Below are 15,471 nucleotides of genomic sequence, written 5' to 3'. Positions count from 1 at the left end.
TGCATTGATAGGTGGATTCTTTATCACTGAGCCACCTAGGAAGCCCTATCCTTGTAGCTCATTCCATACATAATAGTTTGCACCTCCATTAACAGTTTGTACCTCTTACTCTATAACCCCTCTATTGTTCCTCTGCCCGAGTAACCACTAGTTTTTCTCTAAACCTGTGAGTCTAGTTTAAGGAGCAGGACCAGCTGTCATCTTGCCCGAGAGAGCTGCAAACCCAAGGATCATCCTGCTGTCCCCTGGCCAGCAACCAGGGAAGTGACTTGACTCCATACAAAATATTTATCCAAGAAGAGTAATAGCCATTGGCTAAACCCTTTAGCCTGGCTCTTTAGCTGATCCAGAATGAAGAATAAGGAAATAATTGACTAGTCAGGGAAGAAGAAATGGCCAAACCAAACACAGATGGAGAAGCAGAGACATCATGTTAAGGAAACACAGAGTGTTCACCCTCTAGGTCGCTTCAGATGTTCATGAGCAAACTGAGTTAGACAGAGAAATTGGGTGTGATGTGAGCATCGCTTCCTGGTTACACTTACAAACTGGAGCAACTTAACAGTCAACGCCCATCTGGCCTGCGCTGCCTCAAAAACAACCAGCTGAGTCAGATCTTACCTGGGACACTTGATGGACAGGTAGGTGCCATCCCCGGGCAGCAAGAGGGAGGGGAAGGGAAGTGACAGGGCAGGAGAAGCAGATCCACACAACGGGTGTGCTATTCAGCGTCAGCGCCTCCAAAGAAAACACAGCTGGTGGTTCTGTCAAGTGGGACCTATCAGGGAAGGTTAGAGGGCATCACCGCCCCCGGGACACCTCAAGGGCAGGGAAGGAGGGGGCAGGGGAGGGAGGGAGAGGAATTCACGCTGCAGCTGCGGCACGTCCCCCATCTCAAGGGTGAGGGCTCACTACACGGGGCATCAAGCCTCCCCCGCTCTGCCCCACACCTTGGGCTGTCTTCACCCCCTGGAGCATGAACTCACCTGCACTTCTGGTTGATGCCCCCCCCCACCTGTTAGCACCTGGGAACCCACACCACACACTGCAGCCCTTCATCTGAGCTGGATGTGGTGGGAGCAGCCAGGGCCACCATGAGCCCCGTGGACTGGGGAGGCGGATTAGGAGCCAGAGAGGCTGCAGCGCCCACCATCTCAGAGCCCGGGGAAGGCAGGTGGGACCCGCGAGACTGGGGGGTGCATGCCTGCATTCAGCCCAGGGCAGTCCTTTGGAGTCACGAGTTTCCCTTTTTACAGTTCAAACGGCAGAACTCAAAATGCACACTGTGTCGTTATCACCCTGCTAGAGCTTCAGCGTCACTATAACCCCTTCCCAGATCAGCTCAAGCAGAATCTGTTCCAGCTTCGCACCTTCTGGACGCAAATCACCTTACTACAACCCCACCTCCCTGATAAACCCTCCACACTTCCCTTAATTCAACATGTGCAGATTCAAAGAGCGAATATTCCATCCAGAGGCAAAGCACCCATGGTCAGACTATGGGCCCTGATAATCTTATATGGAAACTAGAATGGCCAGCATCATCTCTCTCCCCAAGTCCAGAACCTCTAAATTCCTGTTGGGGTTGTTTACAAAAGTCATATGATGCTTTTTTTAAAATAAGTACTTCAAAGGACATGGTTTAGGCAATGAGAACCTCTACACTCCTGTTGGGGGTATTTACAAAAGCCATTTGATGCTTTTTTTAAAAAAATAAATAATTCAAAGGACACGGCTTAGGCAATGACATGTAAAATTCAAAACACTTCATTACATCAAGTTGCCTGAGAATGTGGATATAGGGTGGGGGCTATGCGGAGCAGTGGGGAAATTCACACGCGAAGGCAAGGTGGTGGGTTTCTAGTCCCGCTCGGGCACTGACAAGCTCTGTGCCGTGGGTGGTACCCGGCAGCATCCTCCTCCGTAAAGAAGGGAGTGAGAACAGATTCCCACAGCGCTGGCATCCTGTGAGTCTATTTTACCATGACTGAGCCAAAGAAAGCACTTCGTTTCAAAGTCCGTTACTCCAATTTTCAAAAATTAAGAACTCCTCGGGTTCAAAATTGAGAGGCATAGAGCTTAGCACTGCTCTTCTTTCAGATAGAGTAAAACGCTCTCTAACCAGGGCCCATATAGTTTGGCAATCACAATGCAGAGTTTCCTTTGATGCTAATGACTCTTCATGGCTGCATGACTAGAGTCTGAAAGTCTGGATACCTGGGCTGGCTTCTCCCACAGAAAGGGGGAGAGCTGCCTCCCTTCTAGACGACAGGTTGTCTGTCTATAAACAGACTGGACGGTGCTGTGGAAACCCTCCGGGGGGACTCTGGTGCTTTAACTGGGCTACCCCTCAAATGTGTATCCATGAAGGCTTCATCTTAAAATAACTGGGATTCTGCTAGTTCTGGCCACCAGCTCACTGTGAGGAAAATACCACAACCAAAATGAAAGAACTGAAGATCAAAGAAAACAGGAAGGAGACGCTTGGGCTGCCTGGACCAAGCTTGTGAGCCAGTGTGGGAGGGACAGGGCAGGATGTGATACACAGTGCAGAGAGCCTGGGGAGGAGCCCACCCTGCTCTGAGGTTCAGGAGTAGTCAGAGAGGCTCAGAACGCTAAAGTCCCGGAGGCGCAAGTCCATCCCATCCGGGAAATGTAGACTCAGGGTGCTGGCCACTAAAATGTCATTTGCTTCCATGTAAGGTATGTCCCATTTTGCAAGTATTAAATATAGTACCAGCTATAAATGGCATAGCCAAACTGGAAGGAAAGCGACCCTCACCCTGGATAAAACTTAAGATTTCCTTACAGGTGAACAAGGAAAACTTTTGCATCATTCTCAATAGATCTCCAGATCAAAAGAACACTCAACAGTCTCTGTAGATATCATAAGAGTTAAGAATTTCTGTTATAGGGGGCTTCCCTGGTGGCCCAATGGATAAGACTCTCCACTCCCAATGCGGGGGGGCCCGGATTCAATCCCTGGTCAGGGAACGAGATCCCCCATGCCACAACTAAAGATTCCTCATGTTGCAACTAAGACCCTGCACAGCCAAACAGAAAATTTTGTTAAAAAGAATTTGTTATAAATTAATATGAGACACGGGTCTCATTAAACAATACTAGGGTCTTAGTGATGTCGCTGCAGAAGTACCTATGCACTGCTTTGAGTTAAAAAAATATTTTTTTAAAGGTGCTCTCTATTTGCAGAGCTGACACGCTGGCAATGAACCATCTGAATGTTTAATGAATGACAACACATGGCGCACATGACCCGGAGCAGAGCCTGAGGCCACAGGAGAAGGAAGAGGCAAGGACTGACCAGGGCAGTAGGTGGGGCTGGTGGAGGCAGTCTGGCCGGCAGGGGTGTGGGCCACAGGCCCTGAAAGTGGGCAGGAGGCCCTGGGAGCGGGCCTTGAGGGCCACAGGAAAAATCCCTGTAACTGTTCAGAGCGGTGCCTGGGGGCTCCGTCCCCTAGTGGCAGTCCAGCTCCCCCAACAGTCACCCTGCAGAATGAATGGGTTTTGTTTGGCTTCTCTGAGATGCATCTCAATACAAGAGCTTTTGCCTGGAGTGAGTCAGAAGCAGGAAAGTCTCCAGCCTCACCCCAGCTGGTACTTTTCCATCCCCTCCCCTGGATTACATAACATGCCACATTTTTAGAAACTTAGTTCTAGCTTCAGAGATGTCTGTGCAAAAATTCCAGCTCTCCAATCCTCAGACTCTCAAAGGTTTAAGGAAGGAGATGCTGGTGTTTATTGAGCTCCGAAGAGTAGGAAGTGGAGAATAACGTATCTTCTTATAGGGTTAACATGGTCACCTGTAAATAGCTCCTTCCTACCTTTTGTGTTTAGATAGGGACATGGTCAGAGTACACTGCTGGGCTTTATCTTGTTTCCAGAGAAGCACTTGGGAAAGTGCCCAGCTTGGATGTAGTGTTACATATGGAGGTATGACATTAGCTGCAATTCATACTAGCATGTAGATGATTGACTGCAATTCATACTAGCATGTGGATGATTGATTGCAATTCATACTAACAAGTAGATAAATGATAGTAATTCATACTAGCATGCAAAATGGTTAATAAAGGAAATTTCTTGGGACCATCTGGAGAAGACTGGACTCCTGAAACAAGGAGAGACTGAAGCCAGAGGAGAAAAACATATTGGCAGAGATGGAGGGAAAGGGGCTCGGGGTAAAAGGAAAAGAGAGGCAGATACAGCCTCAATGACTATCAGGTTCATTTTGCCTGATGACAAGTTACAAGGACCTAATTCCAGGTCTCTCTCTTCTCACCTCACCTACTAGAATGTCAGCCTCATCCTCTTGGAACCATTTGTCCAAAGCATCCCCTTGTTCCTGGTGACAAATTCTGACCAAGTCCTCCCCAATCTAAACGCCTGGCAAGGAAAAAACAACAGTCCGAGGCCACCTTGCCCTCAGTGGAGCTTCAGGCAAAGCCACATGCATGGGGAGAGGCATCTCCTTGTTTAATATCTGCTCGGCCGCCAAGGATCATGAAACCATAGTCCCAGCTCCAAACCCTGAGCCAGAGCCAAGCAGGAATGGAAAGAAAGAAGGAGCGGGCAGAACCACGGGCTTCCGCTGTGCAGACGTCCCTGTGGGCCAGGCCACTGCCCTTCCTCCTCATGCCCGCAAGTGCTGACACATGCCATGGTCTGCGTGCCATTCTCTGGGAGCCTCCTGTGGAAAGGCGCACTGCAGGTAATGGTGTCGCATCAACTTCTGGGAGCGCTAAAGCTGAGCTGTGGCCTAATGTGTTTTTAGGCAACTCATTTCTGCAGCAGTGGCCACTGCCTTCTGGTCCCCGCGTCTTGCACAACCTTCCAAAGCGCCAATGGACCTCCCCACACCCTCGGTGTCAGGTGAAACTACGTTTCAGACGGATGTGCAGCTAAGACCCTGAGAAGCAAACTAGGGGAGAGCGGGAGGGTCCTGATATACTGCTGGAAGTCTGCAGACCCCTGTCCTTGCTTCCAAACAAAGACAAGCACACGTAGCATAGTTGTCCTGCGCCCCGCGGGGCAAGCGGCTTTCCTTCGGGAGCCCTCTCTGCACGACAGCTGCTCCCAGGCAATTGCAGCTGTTGAGCTCCCCCTCCAAAGGTTCAGCCATCCAGCCAGTCCACGGAGAGAGACGGTGACCCCCAGTTTCTCACCTAATGAATATCTAGTAGCAGATACACATTGAGCGCCCGTTTTATGCTGAACACGGGACCAGAGACAAGTCACCAAAGAGAAAAAGATGTGCTCCCCACCTCCACGTCCTAAAAGACTCTGACAGCCTAGGTAACAATGGTTACACCTCTTCCCAACTCTGCGTTCAGAAGATGTCACGGGGGCAGCTTGAAATCAGTCATGTGGGGGAATTTACAGTACAGAAGTGGGCAGCCACTTCAGGCCTGGGTTTTGTTATTGCTGCTTTGGTTTCTGTGGTGTGCTTTTGTACGTGTGTGTGTTTGAGGTGGTTTGCCAGCACACCACTATACAGCAACGGTGCGACTGAATATCTAGGACAGAAAAGCACAGTCTTCTGCCTTAAGGGATGGGGTAAGGCTTTTACACAGGAGAGGGCATACTGTGTGTGCATTTCAAGCTGAGTAAGATTTCACCAAGCAGCAAAAGAGGAACAAAGAATTCCAGAAAGAATAACCTGAGTCAAGGCACAGACGTTTCTAATTCAAAAGGCTCTAGAAATTCAGAGAAGGAAACCAATACAGTCTGATGTGCTGCCCAGGGAAGGCTGCTGCTGCTAAGTCGCATCAGTCGTGTCTGACTCTGTGTGACCCCATAGATGGCAGCCCACCAGGGCTCCTTTGTCCCTGGGATTCTCCAGGCGAGAGTACTGGAGTGGATTGCCTTGCCTGCTCCACCAGGGAAGGCAATTGAGCTTTAAAGAATAGATAGGATGGGTCTTTGGCAGATGAGGTGTGGGGATGGATAGGGAGGAAGGACATGAGGATGGAGCAGATGTCGCAGGTCAGGTAAGAAAAGGGAGATCTGGAATTAGGTCCTTACAGTCAGGAAAAATTAGGTCCTTGTCATCAGGAAAAATGAAATTGATAGTCATTTTTCTGTATCTGCCTCCATTTTCCTTTTTTCCTTGAGACCATTTCAATCCATCTCTGTCAACACATGTCTGCCTCCAATCCCTCTTTATTTCAGGAGCCCATCCTCTCTAGATATTCCCATGAAACTCCTTTTCTCTATCAACCATCTACATGCTAGTATGAATTTCAGTTATCCACACGCTCTGATAAATTGCAGCTAACTTTCTGCCTCTATGTGTGACACATGCATTTAAATCTCTAACTGGGCACTTTCTTAGGTGCTTCCCTGCAAGTGACAAGATAAAACCCAGTCTGATCAGCATGGAGCTGGGTAGCTCAGCTTAGGAAGGAAAGACTGATACCTCTCTCTTCTATCCTTCCAATCCTTGGAGTCCCCATGGTAGATGTTACACGTAAAGGAGAACAGTGAGTGAAGCTGCACAGAAAAACCATAGCTTCCATGTGTCTGCACATCATAAAGACAGCAAGGAGCTATCTCCAGTTCAGACTCTGATGTTATCAGTATCATCCCCAGGTGAGAAACTCCTTACTTAAAAAGCACTACTTATTCCCTTCCTTTTCCCCAATAACACAAATAGCAGAGAAATTCTGTTTTTATGGTTTAAAAATTAGCACAAAAGCCCGTCACATTAAAATGGCTGAAATCCAGAACACTGGCAACATGAAATGCGGGTGAGGATGTGGAGTGACAGGAATTCTCATTTGTGGCTGGTGGGGATGCAAAATGACACAGCCACTTTGGAAGACAGTTTGGCAGTTTTTTACAAGGCTAAACATACCCCTACCACACAATCCAGTAAGTATATCCCTTGGTATTTACTCAAATAAGCTGAAAACTTCTCTCCGCACAAAATCCAGCACACAGATGTTTATAGCAGCTTTATCCATGACTGCCAAAACTTGGAAGCCACTAGGATGCCCTTCAGTGAGTGATGGATAAATAAACTGTGGTGTATCCAGACAATGGAGTATTATTCAGCGTTAAAAAGAAATGAGCCATCAGCCAAGAGAAGACATGGAGGAAATGTAAGAAGCCAATCTGAAAAGGATGCACACTATATGATTACAACCGCGTGACATTCTGGAAAAGGCAAAACTCTACAGACAGGAAAAGGATCAGTGGTTGCCAGGGGCTGGTGGGGAGAGGGATGCATCCCTGGAGCAGAGAGGGTTTTTTAGGGCAGTGAATACAATGTCACAATGATAGCTGCGTATCATGATACATTTGTCCAAACCTACAGAACGTACATCATCAAGTGTGAGTCCTAACGTCCACTGCAGACTTCGGGGGATGACGACCCAGGTTCCTCAGTTGTAACAGGTGCACCCCCAGGGTGAGGATGTTGATCAGGGCGAGGCTGTGCCTGAGTGGGGGCAGGGGGCATATGGGAAATCTCTGTACTTTCCCCTCAATTTTGAAACCAAAACTCCTCTAAAAAATAAAATGCATTTTTCCAAAAAGATTTTAAAACTTCAGGGAAACAGCCTGAGCTTCCAAGGGGTCTCTGCTCCCCCCACTGCCCCCAGCCCCTAGGAGGGTTTCCTCCACCATATTCCTGGGAGCCACCAGATGGCGCTGCTGCAGCCGTCGGCGCGCCCATGACTCGAGGCCAAATTGGTGAGGCGCCTGGTTCCAGCAGCAAACGCCTGGCAAGGATTCGTGTCAACATGGGGACTAACAGATTCCTCAGGAGGGCTGAGATGAAGCTGGGAGAGTGAGGAGCAAGTAGAGAAAGGAGAAAAGAGAAGTCTGACGGGGAAAGGAAAGTGATGATCAACTAAAGGTTGGCTCAGAAGGCATCACGGTGTGTCGTCACCAAGACTTCCCCATGGACAGTTTCATTTAAAAGGGCAGAACAGAAGAGCAAATTAGAGGGATGCGATGCCATCTAGTTTGTGCGTGGCTTTGGAAGACGGTCTAAGAACCCGCCCTGGACCGTGAGGAGACGGTGAGCACCCGAGGTTCAGCTCCAGGGCAGACAGCGCGCTTGCCCCGCGTACCACTCCCGGCTGCAGTCTCCTGCCTTGCTCCTCAGAGCCCCGGCGTCTGGCTCCCGCCTCTGCCATACACTGCTCGGCCTTGCCAAGCCTCCAGGGATGCATTTGTAAAATGGGGATAATATTACAACCGCCTTCTCATAGCCATTCTGAGATCATTTGTGTGAAAAGTATCCTGTAACCGGAAACCTTTGCAATCATTATTTTTACCATCATCACACGCTGCACAGCCCCACTTCCAACAGCTGTTCCCACACCCACAGAAGCATCACAGTCACCATAACTGTGCTTCCAGGGGGGGTTTTCTAAAAAAATTTTTTTTAATTGACGTATAAATATCTACTTCAGCTTTATTGACTATGCCAAAGCCTTTGACTGTGTGGATCACAACAAACTGTGGAAAATTCTTCAAGAGATGGGAATAGCAGACCACCTAACCTCCCTCCTGAGAAATCTGTATGCAGGTCAAGAAGCAACAGTTAGAACTGGACATGAAACAACAGACTGGCTCCAAATAGGAAAAGGAGTACGTCAAGGCTGTATATTGTCAACCTGCTTATTTAACTTCTATGCAGAGTATATCATGCAAAATGCTGGACAGGATGAAGCACAAGCTGGAATCAAGATTGCCGGGAGAAATATCAATATCCTCAGATATGCAGATGACACCACCCTTACAGCAGAAAGCGAAGAGGAACTAAAAAGCCTCTTGATGAAAGTGAAAGAGGAGAGTGAAAAAGTTGGCTTAAAGCTCATCATTCAGAAAACTAAGATCATGGCATCTGGTCCCATCACTTCATGGCAAATAGGTGGGAAACAGTGGAAACTGTGACAGACTTTAGTTTTTTGGGCTCCAAAATCATTGCAGATGGTGACTGCAGCCATGAAATTAAAAGACACTCGCTCCTTGGAAGAAAAGTTATGACCAAACTAGACAGCATATTAAAAAGCAGAGACATCACTTTACCAACAAAGGTCCATCTAGTCAAAACTATGGATGTGAGAGTTGGACTATAAAGAAAGCTGATCACTGAAGAATTGATGCTTTTGAACAGTGGTGTTGGAGAAGACTCTTGAGAGTTCCTTGGACAGTAAGGAGATCCAACCACTCCATCCTAAAGAAGATCAGTCCTAAGTATTCATTGGAAGGACTGATGCTTAAGCTGAAACCAATAGTTTGGCCACATGATGTGAAGAACTGACTCATTGGGAAAGACCCTAATGCTGGGAAAGATTGAAGGTGTGAGGAGAAGGGGACAACAGAGGATGAGATGGTTGGATGGCATCACTGACTCAATGGACATGAGTTTGAGTAAACTGCGGGAGTTGGTGATGGACAGGGAGGCCTGGCGTGCTGCAGTCCATGGGGTCGCAAAGAGTCAGACATGACTGAGTGACTGAACTGAACTGAACTGATTGACATATATATAGTGGATTGACAATGTTGTGTTAGTTCCTTGGCATTTGGCTTGGCATGCATGCTCATTCCTGTCTGACTCTTGTGACCACATGGGCTGTAGCCCACCAGGCTCCTCTGTCCATAGGATTCTCCAGGCAAGCATACTGGAGTGGGTTGCCATTTCCTTGTCCAGGGGATCTTCCCAACCCAGGGATCAAACCTGCGTCTCCTACATTGCTGGCGGATTCTTTACCACTTGAGCCATCAGGGAGGTTTTGCTGGACAGCAAAGTGGCTCAGTTATATATATATATTTTTTCCATATTCTTTTCCATCATGATTTATCACAGGATATTGAATATAGTTCCTTGTGCTCTACAATAGGACCTTGTTTTGCATCCATCCTATCTCTAATATATAATAGTTTGCATCTGCTAACCACAAATGGAGGGGAGTTTGGGGTCTAGGGGGATTTTAAAACCCTCATTGTTGCCCTGTGTGAATCACTGCAATAACCCCCAGACCAGTCTCCCACTTGGCATCTCTCAAAAGCCACCCTACCAAAGGTCACCAGATCTCTAAAGCAGGGCTCAAGGCATGCTGTCCATTGCTCTGACACCTCCAATAGTTCTCCCATCATCTTCCACATAGAAGAAGGGCTCCTTACCTTGGCACCTGGGGCCCTGCAGTTCATCACAGCATCCTCCCCTTCCACGAATCTCCCTCTAGTCCCAGCATGTGCCCTGTATCCCTGGACCATTCACTATCATATTTGCCTGCTCTTCCACCTCTTGCTCAGGTTCCCATGTAACTCCATTTCCCGCCCATCAGCCTCTCCTGGCAAAATCTTAATGCATCCCTAACTCTTCTAAAAGGGCTCTTTTGATTTATTTCTTATCTTTTGGCCATGTTGCATGGCATGTGGAATCTTAGTTTCCTAACCATGGATCAAACTCTCAACCCCAGCACTGGAAGTGCAGAGTTTTAACCACGGGACCACCAGGGAAGTCCCTAAAAGGACCCTTTTTTAATAGAAGACTTTCATGATCCTTGTTCCCTGATTCTATCTATCACTGAATTCCTCCCAAATCATACAGGTTTCATTTCTATCTCTGAATTACCAAGTAAGCCTTGCAATACTAAACCCTAAATGAACTGATTTAGGGTTTTCAAAGCGTAAAGCTCTGAAGAGTGAGTGCCGGCTGGGTTTTCCCAATATGCCCACCATCTCCAGCACAGCTCTTTGCCCTTAATGAGAGATCAATACATTTTTGCTGAATTGACTTGAAGGAGTAGAAGAGGACCGGGGTCTGAAGGGACTTCAGTGAGATTGGTGAAAATGGTAGGGCTCATTGTTAAGAATTTTAATTGAATGTGCGATGAGTATAAACCACTTTTTAAAATATGCTCAGTATCTGTGCAAGCTTTTTTCCACCTGACAGCTACATTTTCTTCGTGTGAGTTGCCAGCGGTGACTGAAGTTTCTGTGTTGCAGTGTCTCATAAGTATAATCTGTAGAAATCAAGGTGGCTGCATTTCTGAGCCCCTGTTTCTAACAGCTATTTCTGCTTCCCTCCAGATGTTTTCAGGGTTTGATGAGAACATTTTTCTACAGCAGTGGTTCTCCAAGAGCAAGCCTCAGACCCAGAGCATGAGAGTCACCTGGAAACATATTAGAAATGCAAATCATCAGGGCCCCCCACCCCGACAGACCTACTTAATCAGAAACCCATGGTGGGGGTGGCAGGCAGGGAATAGAGCAATCTGTGTTTCGACAGATTTTCAGGGGCCTCTGATGAAAATTAAACTTAGGTCACCGGCCCTTGACGCTTCCAGCTCAGACGTGTGGTCCATGGACCTGCAGCACCCACACTGCCTGGGAGCTTGTGAGAAACACGAAATCTCAAGCCTCACCTCCAGCCCCGCTGAGTCAGCATCTGCATTTTAACAAGACTACTGAGGAGACTTGACAGCTCAGAATTGAGAAGTGCCCTTCTAGAGCACTTTGGAAAAAAGGTGCCTCCATTAGGAAACTCATCAAGGGCTGTGAATGATCGAAACGGTCCCACATTTCTACCACTTCTTCCACCAAGGGATGGTATCTATGTCCCATTCACTTGAAGGCATTGGCCAGTGACACAGTTCCATTGATAGATATGGCTGTGTTGATGCTGTCTCTGCTCCCAGGCTATTGTAAAGTCATTAGCCTCCAACTAATAAAAAGAAATGAAAAAAAAAAAAGACCTGAGGTTTCTGCCTTCATTGCTGAGAATAGTGTCCTGTGGGACTCAGTCAACACACTGTCAGAAGCCCCTGGAGATGCCGGGATGAGGAGGGGAACTAAGACTGTCTGATTCCCACTCGCCCTGGCTCTCTTCTGACAGCCCATCAGCAGCCATGGGAATAAGCCATGGAGCATGTCCCAACTCTGATGGACCCACAGGAGCAGAAGCCACCCCACTTGAAGTCAGTCACCCCCACAGACTTGCAGCAGGTAAGAAAAGTTGTTGTTCTAAGACACTACATTTTGGGATGCTTTGTTATACAGAAGTATAAATATGCAACAGGAAGCCAATGAGTGAACTAACCACATGTCTTCTGAAGTCATCTCTGTCTAAAATAATTTGCTGAATTATAAAACTATGAGCAATGTCCACAGCAGCACTATTCACAATAGCCAAGATCTGGAAGCAACCTGAATGTCCAACAGTAGAGGAATAGATAAAGAAGTATATACAAGGGAATATTATTGAACCATAAAAATGAAGGAAATAATGCCATTTGCAGCAACATCATAGACCTAGGGGGTCTCCCAGGTGGTGCAACTGGTAAAAAATCTGCCTGCCAATTCAGGAGACGTGGGTTCAATCCCTGGGATGGGAAGATCCCCTGGAGTAGGAAATAGTAAGTCACTTCAGTACTCTTGCCTGGAAAATTACATGGAAAGAGGAGCCTGGCAGGCTACAGTTCATGATGTCACAAAGAGTGAGACATGACTGAACACACACATATGTACACACCGCCCTAGAGCTCATCACACTTAGTGAAGTGAGTCAGGGGAAGACAAATACCATATGCTGTCACTTAAATCGGTGGAATCTGTAAAGTTGGGGTTAGCAGATATAGGTTATTACATTGGAATGGACAAACAGCAAGGTCCTACTGTATATAATAGCATGGATAATATATTCAAGATCCTATGCTAAACCATAAAGAAAAAGTATATTTTTTAAAAGGATGAATATAAATATATGTATAATTGAATCACTTTGCTGTATAGCAGAAATTAGCACAAACTGTAAATCAAGTGTATGTCAATAAAAAAGTTAAATACAATTTTGTAATAAATAAATAAAATTATAAGAATTATGACTTCCATGAATTTTCCCTGAAACTCTCAAAAGTAGATAGAGGTAGCTATCTGCAAGATGAATAGCCTGTGAGTGGAAGACTCTGCTCAGAAAAACTGAATCTATCATACAGCACAGGATAAAATTCAAATAATTCAATGAGGGCCACTCATGGACCAGGAAGGCTGAGCCAGAAGAGAGGTCTCTTTCTTTGGCCATAAGCGCCTACAACATAGCCAACAATTTCCTCTAAAACAGAAATCATTCACTTTATTTTTAAATTTTTGTACTTCTAGCCAGGAAAAATTCATATTCTAGAAAAATAAATTCAGGAGGGACACTGTGTCATAACTCTGTGTCGATAATCAAATTTGTGTCGATCGATCTGTATGGGGCTCCAGCTGAATGCAGAGCTGAGCCCAGGTGTTTTCAGGACCACCTGCAGAAATCTGGGCGCATCAGCAGAACTGTGTGCATCCGGGTACCATACTCCTTGGATCACTTGCCTCTAGGACTAGATGACTTCAGTTACACAGGAGTGGGGCAGGGCGGGGGGGTGTTGGTTATGGGCATCAGTGTGAAAATGGTGACAGAAACTCAGGGTCCCCAGCTCCCCAGTTCTGCACCTTTCCTGGCCCTGAACCACGGCCTTCCCTCGCAGGGCTCCCAGCCCAGAGCCTGCATATATTAAGAACTTGATAGATGAAGCATTTTAACAAATCACTTCTCTGGTCTTTCTGTTTCTTAATGCCCCCTTCTGCCATTGATAACTATTGGTCAAAAACTAGAACCTGGGACCTCCTGGTGGTCCAGGGGTTAACAGTCAGCCTGCCCAGGCAGGGGGCATGGGTTCGATCCCTGGTCTGGGAAGACTCCACATGCTATATAGCAACTGGGTTATGCACCACAGTTGCTGAGACCTCATGTCCTAGAACCTTCGCTCTGCAACAAGGGAAGCCATGCAGTGAGGCGCCCATGCACCTCAGCAAAGAGCAGCCCCCACTCATCGCAACTGGAGAAAGTCCGAGCATAGCAACAAGACCCAGCACAACCAAAAATAAATAATAATAAAATGTTAAAAAAAAAAACAGAATCTGAAACATATCACTTATGTTTTAACGTGAATTTAAATCAATGTATCACATCTCCCAAGATCTTTGCATTTTGCCCCATTTACGAAAAGAAAGTTGTTAATTTTAGGCAGGTAGGTAGGTAAGTAGGTAAGTAAGTAAGTAAATAGAATTCTTTGCCTTCCTTTTTTTACTTAAATTTTTCTCTTCAATGAAAAGGTCTTTCTTACTGGCATCACTACAGAGGCTAGTGGGTCTACACCCTCCACTCTGTGCTAAACACTCGAGGGTATATGATGTGGAAGTGCAGACAGCACACGATCAACAAGCAAAGGAGTACACTGGCCGTGTGTCTGCCACCTGGTACCCTATGCAGACGTCCCCCAGAGGGGGAGCATCTCCACGGTATGCATGTGGCACCAGGAGAGAAAGCGCAGGTGTAGAGTCACAGGAAAAGCCAGGAAGTCTGGTGAGATGTCTGTTCCAGCCACTTGCTGAGCCCAGTATGGCCAGAGGAATGCCCCTCAAGGCCACCCACCCAGCTCTGTTCAGCTTCTATGGTCAACCACCAACCGCTACTTAGGAGTCAACTGAGGAGTGTGAAATAAATGATGATTTATTTACAAAGCCTCCAAGACTTTAGAGCTATTTGTTATATAGCAGAATCCCAGCAAAAGCCTAGCACAGTCAAGAAATTAAACATTTCCACAATGAATTCAGAGTGTTAAGATGCCAGGAACTAAAAAGGACTGAATGTGAAGCAGCTGAACTGAGGTGGATGAACCTAGAGCCTATTATACAGAATAAAGTCAGTCAGAAAGAGAAAAAAGTATCATATATTAACATATATATATGTGGAATCTAGAAAAATGGCACAGATGAACCTATTTGGAGGGGAGCAGTAGAGATGCAGATGTAGAGAACGGACTTGCGGACACAGCAGGAGGGTGGGATGAATTAAAAGAGTAACACTGACATATACACACTTACCATGCGTAAGAGAGCTGGTGGAGAGCTCAGCTCCCTGCTCTGTGATGACCTAGAGGGGTGGGATGGTGGGGGGGGGGCACGGGATAAACAGGAGAAGGGGGCGGCAGAGGATGAGATGGTTAGGTAGCATCACCAACTCAATGGACGTGAATTTGAGCAAACTCTGGGAAATAGTGGAGGATTGAGGAGCCTCACATGCTGCAGTTGATGGGGTTACAAACAGTCAGACACAACTTAGTGACTAAACAACAAATCAACAAATATACATAGTTATGGCTGATTCACCTTATTACACAGCAGAAACCAACACAACACTGTAAAGCAATTATCCTCCAACTTAAAAAGATAAATTAAAAAGAAAAGGATGCTGGGGTACACACCAACTCCAATGCAAAGGCAGGCTTTGTCAGGGAAACATTCCCTGCAGGGCTGTCTGTGGGTCTCAGGATCGCATAGCCCACTGAGGGCAGAGAGATCACGTCAGCAGCAAGCCCCTGGGGTGGCCGCTACATCTGAAGGGCGACCACAGCTCTTCACATCCCCGGCAAGACCGACTCTGTCCTGCTCGGA

The 15,471-nt window shown here is 46.9% G+C and overlaps 1 long non-coding RNA gene across 1 annotated transcript; it reads left to right on the top strand.

Moving 5' to 3' along the window:
- The first annotated feature begins 370 nt into the window (after positions 1-370).
- LOC139036549 (uncharacterized) lies at positions 371-11,732 on the top strand. Its single transcript, XR_011489335.1, has 3 exons — positions 371-641; positions 3,211-3,310; positions 4,313-11,732. It is a non-coding gene; the product is annotated as an uncharacterized lncRNA (long non-coding RNA).
- Positions 11,733-15,471: the final 3,739 nt, after the last annotated feature.

The sequence above is a fragment of the Odocoileus virginianus genome, chromosome 9 (assembly GCF_023699985.2).
Source record: "Odocoileus virginianus isolate 20LAN1187 ecotype Illinois chromosome 9, Ovbor_1.2, whole genome shotgun sequence".
In the NCBI taxonomy this organism is placed as follows: Eukaryota; Metazoa; Chordata; class Mammalia; order Artiodactyla; family Cervidae; genus Odocoileus; species Odocoileus virginianus.
The sequence above is the reverse complement of the archived record's forward strand: the minus strand, read 5'-3'. Positions and strand labels throughout refer to the sequence as shown.